Raw genomic sequence first — 11,100 nt, forward strand, 5'->3', positions numbered from 1 at the left:
AAAAGGAGTTTTCTTCTGGAGGATGATGATGGAGAAAGCTTCTCTCCGTGTGGCGTGGGCGATGGTTCAGGGAAAAAAAAAAAAAAAAAAGAGAAGCAGTGATCCTCAGCAGGGTGTGTCCAGGGGAGGGTTTTCTGGTTTTGCTGCTTTTTTGCGTGTGCGTGTATGTGTGTGTGTAATTCCTCGCTCCTCTCGCAGTCTCCTTCTGTGCCTCTGCTGCAATGTTCTTCTTTTATGCGTCCTCCTGGCTTGCAGAGCGCGCTGCTGATTGGCTAATTGTGCAGGGAGGGTACTACATGGCAGCCATTGCAATGCGCTCCTCTCCCATTATCCCCTTCAGGAGAGATCACCAAGAGTCCTCCCCCTCTCTCCCCTCTTCCATCTCTCCACTCCCTCCTTCTCGCTGCCCTTCCTTTCTTCCTGCCCCCCCCCCCCCCCCCCCTCCCCTTCCCTCCTCTCTCTCTTCACACACATGCAGAGCGCAGTGAATAGGACTCCACCTGCACTCTCAGAACAGATGGGTGCAGCAAAAGGCAGTGGACTTTCTTCTTTCTTTCTTGCTTTCTTTCTCCTTCAGCACATTTCTCACTTAGTCCTGCGTTGGCACAGCTCCTTCCATTATGTATCAGTCTTCATTTGGGCCTTTCTGACACGACAGCAAACACCTCCACCCAAACAGGCAAGATAAAAGCAATTCACAAGTGCTCATTCTTAGCTGATAACTACACAGCCAGCAGTGGAGGAGAAAGAGGCAGAAATATGCAATAATTGGGTTTGAGTGGTGGCCAGAGACAAAGCGCTGCATCCTTACTACATTACTACAACAAGGAGTGGACGATTTCTGGGCCTCTCCCCGTGCAACGCAGATGGTTAGCCACTGGGTCAGGTGCAGACATGGGAATACCAAATTAGACCCCCTGAATTAATTACTGTCCACGCAGCAAAAAAAAAAAAAAAAAGGTTGAGAAAAGGGCTAAATTTCTAGCTTTTATCCAGTTAAGCCAAATGAGCCGTTATCCTTAGGCTCTTTTCTAACAGAAAGACACTAGCAGTGATTTTATTTATTTATTTATTTGTTTTGCTTCCCTTCTTACATTACTCTCAAAGTGTCCCCTCATGGAGGAGTTCCCAGCCCCTCTCTCTCTCTCTCTCTCTCTCTCTCTGTATCTCTCTCCTTCTCTGTCTCTTTCTCTCTCTCTTCCTCTCCCTGCACACCTCCTGCTGTTCCCTCCCATGTGCCTGACTGTATGGTAAGTGCTCGCTGAGACATGCTGTTTGGACTCATCTATAATGTATCCCCTGCCCCGGGACATCATGTGTGACAAATGACCTATTTTTTGCGCAGACCCCCACAGGGCCTTGACCCGGGGGGTTGCGAGGTGCAAGTGTGCATAAATTACTACAGGTTTGTTTATTTGTGCGTGCATTTAGAGCTTCCATTCCTGTGTAGGAAGAAGTGAGAGATATTTTCCTCTTTTCCTTTTTTTTTTTGTTACAGAACTGATTTTGTACAAGCTATAAATTTTGATGGCGTGAACGGGGCTGCCGAGGTCTTCCCTTTCCTCTCCTCTCCTTTGGTGACCTTGAGGAATCCTCAGATGTCTCTCGGTTTGAGGAATAATGGAAAAAGAAAATTGTCTGCATTATTGATGCTGGCCACTTGCCCTCGATTGATCCCAGGATCCATATTGGTGTATGAAGTGTGAGAAAACAAGCAACTCGCAGTCCCCGGCCTCCAAAGGTTTTCCTGTCTGTCCATTTATTTTACTGTCCTGCAGCTCTTTTCCAGCAAGCTTCTGAACATAGGCTCTGTCTGATATTTTACATAATTGCCTTACATAAGTAGCAAGCTTGGCTCAGAGCTTGGATGATATTAGTGAAGATGAATATTGCATGAGGAAAGCACTCGTTAAGCGTTAATAAGAGGATAGAGACGGAGCCCCACTGTCAGTCTGTCTTAACCCCGCCCCCACCGTTCTCTGACAAGCAGTGACTCAACTCAGCCTTGGATGCGTTGGAGCCCTTGAGTCAGTTTGCTAGTGAGGGAGGACAAGTGTGTTGTCCATGTGTGGAAGCACACACACGTATGTGCCCTTGCGTGCGTGCGTGTGCTTGTGTGTGTGCGTGTGTGTGTGTGTGTGTGTTTGCGTGTGTGTGTGTGGTTCTTGTCAGCATGCTTGGCTGTTGGTGAAGAGATGGAGAGATTCACTCATTAGGTGCTTGTGTTTTTTCCCTTTTTGTCAGCTGAATGAAAGCGGCTCTTGTCACACAAAAGCAACCAGGTCCGTCAACTGACTGCAGTCCCACTTACAGTTCACACTTAATGTGAATAAATGGGCTTAATTGTGGCCTCTCATTAAAGCCCCTGTTTGTAGCATGGCAGCTGAATCCTCCATGTGGGTAAGAGGGCATTTAAAGCGTCTATTGTATGTTACTGAATCATGGATCAAGCATTAGTTTTGCTTAAAAGCTTTTTTTTTGTGTGTTATTCTACTGATTATCTTCTTGTAGCTGAGGGTTTCTCCAGTAATGGTGGTCAGGAATCTTGAAGAAGTGGCCCTTTTCTTTTAGCATATTGTGGAATGCACATTAGTGGAGTATTTTAAAATGAATAAACTGAAGAATCCTTTAATCTTGAATGTATTTCATAGGGATTATACGTAATTAACCAGCACAAAGTAAGACATAACTTTGTCATGACAGGAAAACAATACATAGGGTAATTTTTATTTTTATTTTTCAGAAATAAACATCTGAATAGAGTAAGCGTGCATTTGCATTCAGCCCCCTTTACTCTGATACCCCTTAAAAAAAATCCAGCACAATGAATTGATTTTAAGAGTCGGTGAATTTGTAAATATTGTCTGTCTGCATTTGATCAAGCCTCTTTAATCAAAATGTTACATGTTGTGGAAAACAAAGGGTGCACTTTACCTAAACATAAAAAAAATAACATAACAGTTCTTTATTTTTTATTTTATTTTTTTAAATACCAGTTGGTGAAACTCAATATTCAGTATGTGCAGGAAATAAATTCCTGCTAAAGCTCTAAAATATCAGAATTCCTTCCCCGTTCCTCATTATTATTTCATCAAAATGACTGCCTGTTGCCATTGCCCTGCGGTAAGGTGGAGGCTTTGTCCGCGCATGGGAAGAAGGGAGAGGGAGAGAGAGATGAGCAGAGTGAGCGAGTGACACTATGACAGTGGATCTGGGGGATGGGAAGGATGATTCAGCCTCTGGTCTGGTTAATTCAAGGGTCTCTCTCGACCAGGCCTGGCTCAAGGCATCTCTGAGTTTTTATTGTGTGGCAGCAGCAGTGAACGAGGAAGGAATCCAGAAATAAATTAGCCTATTTTGTTTTGTTTTTTGTTTGTTTTGTTTTTTTCTTCTTAAAGGGAAATTTGTTGACAGTGGCATCTGGCCTATTTCAACCCTTTTATGTTTTATTTGGCAATATTCTGGTGATCTCCCTCACGGGTTCACTCGCACTTTTTCCTCTGTCTCTGTGCTCTCCTTCTCTCCCTCTGTCTGTCTGGATTCGTTGTCTCTGGGCTATTATTAGAGGAGACAGGCTGGTGGGAGGAAGTCTCTGAAGTAGACGCTCTTGTCATTTTTTTATTATTATTATTTTTAATTATGTATGATATTCTGCTGGATAATTCTCCACGTACGCTAGGTGTTTTTGTTTGCACGTATTCAATGTCGAACAAAAAAGACGTGCAAACAAATCCGCAATCTTGTCGTTTGATTGCCCTTCTTTGGTGGTATTCTCATCCATTTCTGTATACATGACCCTGTTGTTCTGGGTTTTGATTAAACAGAGCAGCCCCCCCCCCCACCCTTTCACTGAAACCACCTTTTACTGTAAACCTTTTAAATATAAAGCCATGCTTATTAATCTTTCATCTTGTCCTGTCTGAGTTGGTGTCAAGGGAGAGACCTTAAACACACTTTGGCTCTTTGACATTCTCTTTGTTTCCCTCCTTTTCCTTATTTTACTCTCTTCCTCTTTCTATCAAAACATGTGAATGCAAAAGCAGTTAAAGGAGACACAGGTAATCTTGCTTTGTTGGGTTTGGCCCCAGTCGCTGAGTAACTGCCTCGGTTTAATGAAAAGTAAATAAGACGGGGCACATTTTGTGCCTCAGCCTCAATTTTCCTCCTTGTTCTTTCAAGTGCAAGTTTATGTATTTATTTGACAGCGTGGAGCAGATTGTTAGAGAGATAATGCATTGCTTGCTGTGTGGAATATTTTAGTGTTTCATAGAAGAGCTCGCCGCTGTAGCTGTTTGTCTCCGTTCCCTTCCCAGCTTCACTCGCCCTTCCTCCTCTCCCTTTTCGCTCTCTTGCTTTTAGTCCCTGTGGTCCAGCTCTCTACCGTCATGGCCTTTTCCACCCTCCTCCCCTCTCCAGTAATAGGAGGCCTGAAATCAATAGCACATTAGTCTTCCCGGAAACTCTAGCAGAATTAAATATGAATGACTGAGATTGCAGCTTTACCTGCTGCTGAGAGAGAGAGGGAGAGGAAGAGAGAAAGAGCCATCATCGCTCCTGGGAATCTGATTTTCTTTTTTTTTTCTTTCTTTCTTTTTTTATTGATTTCTTAAAGTAAACAGCCTGATCATTTTGTGATTTCTGACTGCTTTCTAGATTACCGAGCTACTTAGTTTGCGGTTATTAAGCAGCGATGTGGAAATACTCGGAAAGCGTGGCCTGATTGAGCAAATGGGATCACAGACGTCACAAAGCCGCGACAGCTGAGGAGGCAAGAAGAATCAGTCAGCCACACCCATCCTCCAAAGAACAGCAGCTATAGCATTTGAATATGAAAGAGCATTTTGGTTATTACCAGACTGCATCTTTCTCATTTTCTCCCCCCCTCCCACCAAACTTATATTTTCTCCACAGACCGTCATTAGCATTTATTACGCTTTCAGGTTTCCGCTTTAGTACTTCCATTTTGGAAGTTTTTACGTGTAAATGTTTTTTGCTCGCCTGCACATCCCCTTAGTTCCATTTTCATTAACTACCTCACTGTGTAAAGTGGAACAATTTCTTTTAACATGCTGCTTGGCTTAAAAGCGTAATTTGTGAGCTGGATGGAGAGTGCTGGCTGGTGGGAGGAAGGTAATATGATACAAAAAGCTTCTGCGTGTACGCTTCGGGGAATTGGTAAAGACTTGGGCACTGGTAAGCTAATACACATAGATGATATGGAAGAATATATCTCTGGGAGCTATATTTCACTCCATCAGAGATGAAACGGTTTGTGACAGATGGAGTGATATTGTTCCCCTGTACGGCCCATAAGTGAGGCCCCTCCTGCTTCTCCTCCCTGGCAGATGTAGCAGGAGGACCACAGTGCACTCTTTATTTTTTTTTCTTCTTCTTCTTCGTTCTTTCAATTGATTTGGGTGCTCAAACCCTCAGGGATCAGAGGATGACGGTTTGACAGGATTGTGGGGGTCTAGGTAATGTGCTGTACAGGGTTAACTTGTTTCCTGTAGATCAAAAAAAGTCTCAATATGGCAAAGAACCCAGAAACATATTACGCACATTTGAAGTGCTGGTAAGCCATATGCATGATAATCTTGGGCTTTTATTGATGTATTTGAACCAATCTTTGTCCAGGATGGAATAAAGATGCAAAATATCATTCAATGTTTTTTTTAAAACAAATATTAAGTCCTTGAGTTTGAATTTAATAAAAAATATTGTCTTATTCCCGCAGGCTTAAAATGTGCATATGGCCTCAAATACACACACTCACTCAAAATGACATACTTTTGCAATAATCAACAGCCAGAATTCCTACTGGACGTTTGACCACTTTTCTTCACAGAAATGGTTCATTTACATGTGTTGGTTTCTTGGCATGGACCTGATTTTTAAACAGTTTCCACACTTTCAATAGTTTTGGAGTCAGTTTTTCTAGGAGTTTGATGTTAGTTTTCTGTATATATATTCCAAAACTAGTTTTGATTTGTGTTTTGGGTTGTTGTCCTCGTTGTAAAACCCAGTTGTGTCCAAGTTTTAGCCCATCTAATTATAGAATTTGGAGATTGTCTTTAGTATTGAACCCAATTTGGGACTGTATTCAACGACCAGGACCACTAAACCTGAATCAGGCCTTCAGTGTGATGCTTCACAGTTGGTACAGTGCTCTAGCTTTGTGTGCCTTACATTGAGAAAAACAAATCGGTGGTGAAGTAAATTTAACATAACTGAATCTGTGAAAAATCAACAATAAAAAGTTAGTATCTTTACAAAAGTATATTGTTTTATTTATTTTTTTCAGAAAATAAATTAAGTAATAAGAGCCTATATTTTTAAGTTCATCCATACAACAAAAAAAACAATCTGGCTATCATTACCGTGTTTCATTCAGTGTTTCAAAACACCAAATAAGCCATCATTGGGTCGCTGTGGCCAAACAGCTTAATCTTTGTCTTCTCTGACCATGAAGTCTTTGCTATTAAAATTGTTTTGGTTGTTCTTGTGGGAAGACACAACTTTCAAGGTGTGAAATAATCAAGTTTGTTGACTTTTTGTCATCACTTCAGGATGGAAATTCTCATTTGACCAATATTTTCCAGCGTGGGAATGTTTTACAGATGGTTCTGTAGGTTGTTCCTGAACATCCTAACCAATTTTCTTTCATCTGAGGGTTACAGTTTTGGTCAAATGGTTGAAACTCAGACACCTTCTGGTGTTCCAACAGGATGATGGATTATAAAAGATATTATCAGTTTTGAAGGCTTGCATTAGGCATCCCCAAATCCCTGACCTCAGGCCTACTAAATGTTTACAGATTATGAAGAAAAACCAAATCAATGTCATGGAGCTAGTCAAACAAAATGAGTCACTTCTGCTTAGAAAAAAATGTCACATTTTGGAACTTGGACCTAAGCAACAAGTTTTATTCCAAATCTCTTAAAGACATTTAGCCAAACAGCCACTAGGTAGACAGTATATATTTGAGCCTTTGTGTACAATTTTGAGATAGTGTGTAATTAAAATGCATAATGGTTAAAATTCATGCTGAAAACTTCAAATTAAGATTAGATTTACATCTATAAGGACGGTGTAAGTAAACTTCTGCACATGCACGTTTTAACAAATGCGATTGTACAAGTAACACTGCATTTTGTGCAACGTACCGTCTAGAGCTGGAGGATCCATTACCATAAATCTTGATCAGTGTGTGACAGCATATCTTATATCCCTGGATGTAATGGAGACAGAGGAGAAGCTGTGGCTGCTCATACTAATCAACGTTCATTCCACTGATTCACTCTGGTTTATTTGTGAATACACAAAGAACTACATTAGCCAAATAAACTGTTTGGCTTCTACCAAGAGGGCCGGCCGTCTTCTGGTGTATTTCAAGGAAAGTGGGACGAGCGATTCAGCAACGATTACTTTAAACTCCCATTCCAACCCCGACTGTTGGATCATCATTAGGAGGCTTAACAGCTGTCTTGTAGCAGATGTGCCCTGTTGCTTAGGCACGCTCCCCGTCCCTGGAGGGGAAAGGTCAAGACACTGGGTGGAGGTTGGAGCAAATATTCTTCTAAAAGAGATGCATGTTGATGCTTTTAGAGAATTAAACAAATGAGCATCTGCCTTCCCAGTGTCGTAGGACACTAATTTGGGATGGAGATTAGTGTGAGCATTATTTTTGCATTTGCAATTTATTCTTTTGATAGGTTTTCTTTTCCACAGTTGAAGGCAGATCTTTACGTGAAAGGCATAAGATGCACAAAACCTTTTTGTTTCCCTAACTGTTGTGTTAAAACTGTGTGAGGCTTACCAAAATCAGTTTTGATTTGCTGAAAGTCAGGTTTGAGAGTGAGATAACAAGAATCTTGACGCCTTAAGAGCTTGTTTTGGTGTGAAATATGCACATTGAATGTTGAATATGGCCCTATTCACATTAAACCAATGTGAATAGGGCCACTCAGTGAGGAAGAAGCCATTACTTCAAAATCAATATCAAATACTATATTATCATTTAGATGCATGCATTCAGGGCTAAAGACTTACACTGTTGTCCCATGGCCTGAGGAAATAAAAACTGAGTGTTTGACCACAAGGACCATGGTCAGACTCATGGTGTGTGGTTGATTTGCTGCAGGAGGGGCTGGTGCACTTCACAAATTAGATGGAGTCATTAGGAAGGCAGACTATGTGGAAATACTGAAGCGACAGCACACAGACATCCTCCAGAAACTTAAAGCTTGGACACAAATGTGACTTCCAGATGAACAATGGTCCAAAACATACGGCTAAATTATAAAGTGGCTTATGAACACCACAAAATAATTATTTTGGTGTGGCCATCCCGTTGCTCTGAGAGGAGTTTTATAGAAAGGTACGCATATGTGAGACAGTTTTACATTTTCTTTAAGGAGGAACTGGCTAAGATGAAAGCAAATTGTCAAAAGCCTGTGGATGAATACTTAAAGCATCTGACACCTCGCATGGTTCAGAAGGTAAATATGCCAAATACTAAGAATATGTAGTCTTTATTTTGAAGCAATTAAAAAAAAAAGTCAGTGAAATATAAATAATATTGGTGATCCCAACTGACCTAAAATAAGAACATTTGAATATGATAATTTCAAACTGAAAAAACCCCCAAAAAACAAAAAACAATTTATTATTTGTTTGTGTACAACTGTATCAACAAAGCGTAAGTTTGCCTGTTAAATTTTTGCATCTTCTTGGAAATAATGAAAAACAAGTGGTCAATGGATTTTAACAGGACTCCCTGGTGGGACAGAATAGCGAGGGGACGTGCCCTGGCCACGGGCGCGTGGCGGAGGAGCAGGTGGATGACGGGCAGCTGAGACGAGGGCTCCGAGGGGGAGGCGGGAGGAGGGGTTGGGGGTTCCATTTTGGAGGACTCTTGGGGTTGAGAGAAGCCCTGAAAAAAAAAGGCAACCCCATCTGGAACTGAGGTGGGGGCTCTGGTGTGAAAGAGATCTAGTGGGTGGTGTCTGACACTCACTCTTTTGTTCTTCGGCTACACAGCAGTGATGGTGATGGTGGTGGAGGTGGTGGGGCTCTCACTGCCGTGGGGGCTGGGCACTCGAACAATAGTGCCGATCTAGGATTTGAAAGCCTTCGATGAACAGAAAGGCAAGAAAGCAAGCGGGGAAGGAAGGTGTGGACGGAGAGAGAGAGAGGCAGGCGTTAGCTCGCCCTTGCTTTCAGCACGGCAGTGATGCTTCAATCTCATTCAAAAGCACAGCATGTCGTTTAAGTGAATTCATTGTGAAAACATTAGTGTCGACTGTGATTTTCTGGTATGCATCGTATGTGTTCTACATATAGTCTTCTTATATTGTATAAATCGTACATAAAAATCGTACTGTAGATTATAGCTTTGCTGAATGCGAGAAGAAGATGAAGAGAGATGAGTTTTGGCATTGTGGTGGAAGCGTGCCTATGCTGGGAGGAGATCGAGACTATGAGCTTCATTTGTTTTCTTCAGCTGCATCTGCGGGCCAGACTGTTAGCCCTGATGCAGCTCTGAGTGCTATTCCACGCATAAACAACATATCCCAGAGACGCCCGTCCTTGCTCAGCTCGAGCCAAGCCTCTGTCATGCAAGGTTATCTTTTCTCTTTCTCCCCAACTGTATACCCTCTCGTCATTTTTTTGCATCTCCCCTATACACAATTCCCGCCATTCATCGGCCAAGTCACAAAGGACAGCTGAGTACCTGCAGCAGCTCTCCAGGGTGCTGAATAGGGCGGCTGCGAGGTGCAGGAGTGAGGGGGTGGAAGGTTTTGGGCTTCAGCACTGTGAGTGACTACAGGATATTCCTCAGAGGACACATGGGGGTTTTGGAGTGATTGCCAGGGAAGATTGAGACCTTCCATTACCATAAACTGACAAGTCCTCTATTAAAGGGAAGAGTCACTGACAAGGTCTTTCCGTATTTTCTCAAACAGGACAGAGAGAAAGACTGTAAATGCGCAAGCTCTGACATGCCTTCTGCATCCCTTTACATGTATTTTTTATTTATTTATTTATTTATTTATTTATTTATTTATTTTGGTATCACTAATGCATTATTGAGCTCCCCTGTAGGATTTCTTGTCACTATGCATAACGACAATGTATATCAAGTTTTTTTTTTTTTTTTCTTGGAAGATTACTTCTGTAACCCAGGGAGAATTTTGCAAACTAATTATTTCTACCTATTACCGATGAGACCAGTCATTTCCCAATCGTGGTGAATAGCTCCATCTGTTGGCGGGGTCGTGGTATAGACACACTTTTATTAATTATAGAAATTTAATGACAATGAGGTGAGCGTTCTGTGAGAGTTTCTGCATGCTGGTTGTACACAATTTGATTGCGAATGGAGAAAAAAAAAAAGCACAAGACTTAGTTAAATTACAGTAACCATCGAACACAGAATTTCGCTTCTCGTTTGATTCAGCAATAAGTGAAAGTGCCAAAGTCTGGTTTCCAGTTAGAGGGATTGAGTTGGAAACTTTATTTAGTTTACTTCCTATATTTTAAACAGAACTGAAACCAAAGAAATCTAAAACTGCGAGGCGTAAGCGCCATTGTCAGGTCGACATTTAAACCGGTCGGGTGAGATTTGGGCCGATGGGATGGATAAGGTAGCCTACAGAAGCCGCTTGATAGTCAAGTTTCCGTAAAAAGAACAACAACAACAAAAAAACGGATGTGAGGAGAAGAATGTAAGCTCGTCATGACGACGTCATGAAATATTAAAATAAAAGTAAATAAAAACTTGGACAGTGCCTACAAATGCAGTTTGATAAATTAGAATATAATTGAGAAATTAACTTACTTCTAGAATAGAACACTTGTTTTATACAAGAAAATATATGCTAATTTTTATGATTATATGAAAGTGTCCACCTGGACACTGATTTCCAAAAGAAACACAAAAATAATTTTTCTCTGAAAAGAGAACTTTAATCCGAGTAACACTGAAGTCATTTTTTTCTTCATAGTTTGTGAGGGAATCCCATAATAGTGCAGATAAAACATCTGCATTGTCTTTGGTTCAGGAGTGGCTCGGCACAAGGAATGAGACAGGTGTATGTT

This window comes from Poecilia formosa, unplaced genomic scaffold (genome assembly GCF_000485575.1).
Source record: "Poecilia formosa unplaced genomic scaffold, Poecilia_formosa-5.1.2 Scaffold115, whole genome shotgun sequence".
Lineage (NCBI taxonomy): Eukaryota > Metazoa > Chordata > Actinopteri > Cyprinodontiformes > Poeciliidae > Poecilia > Poecilia formosa.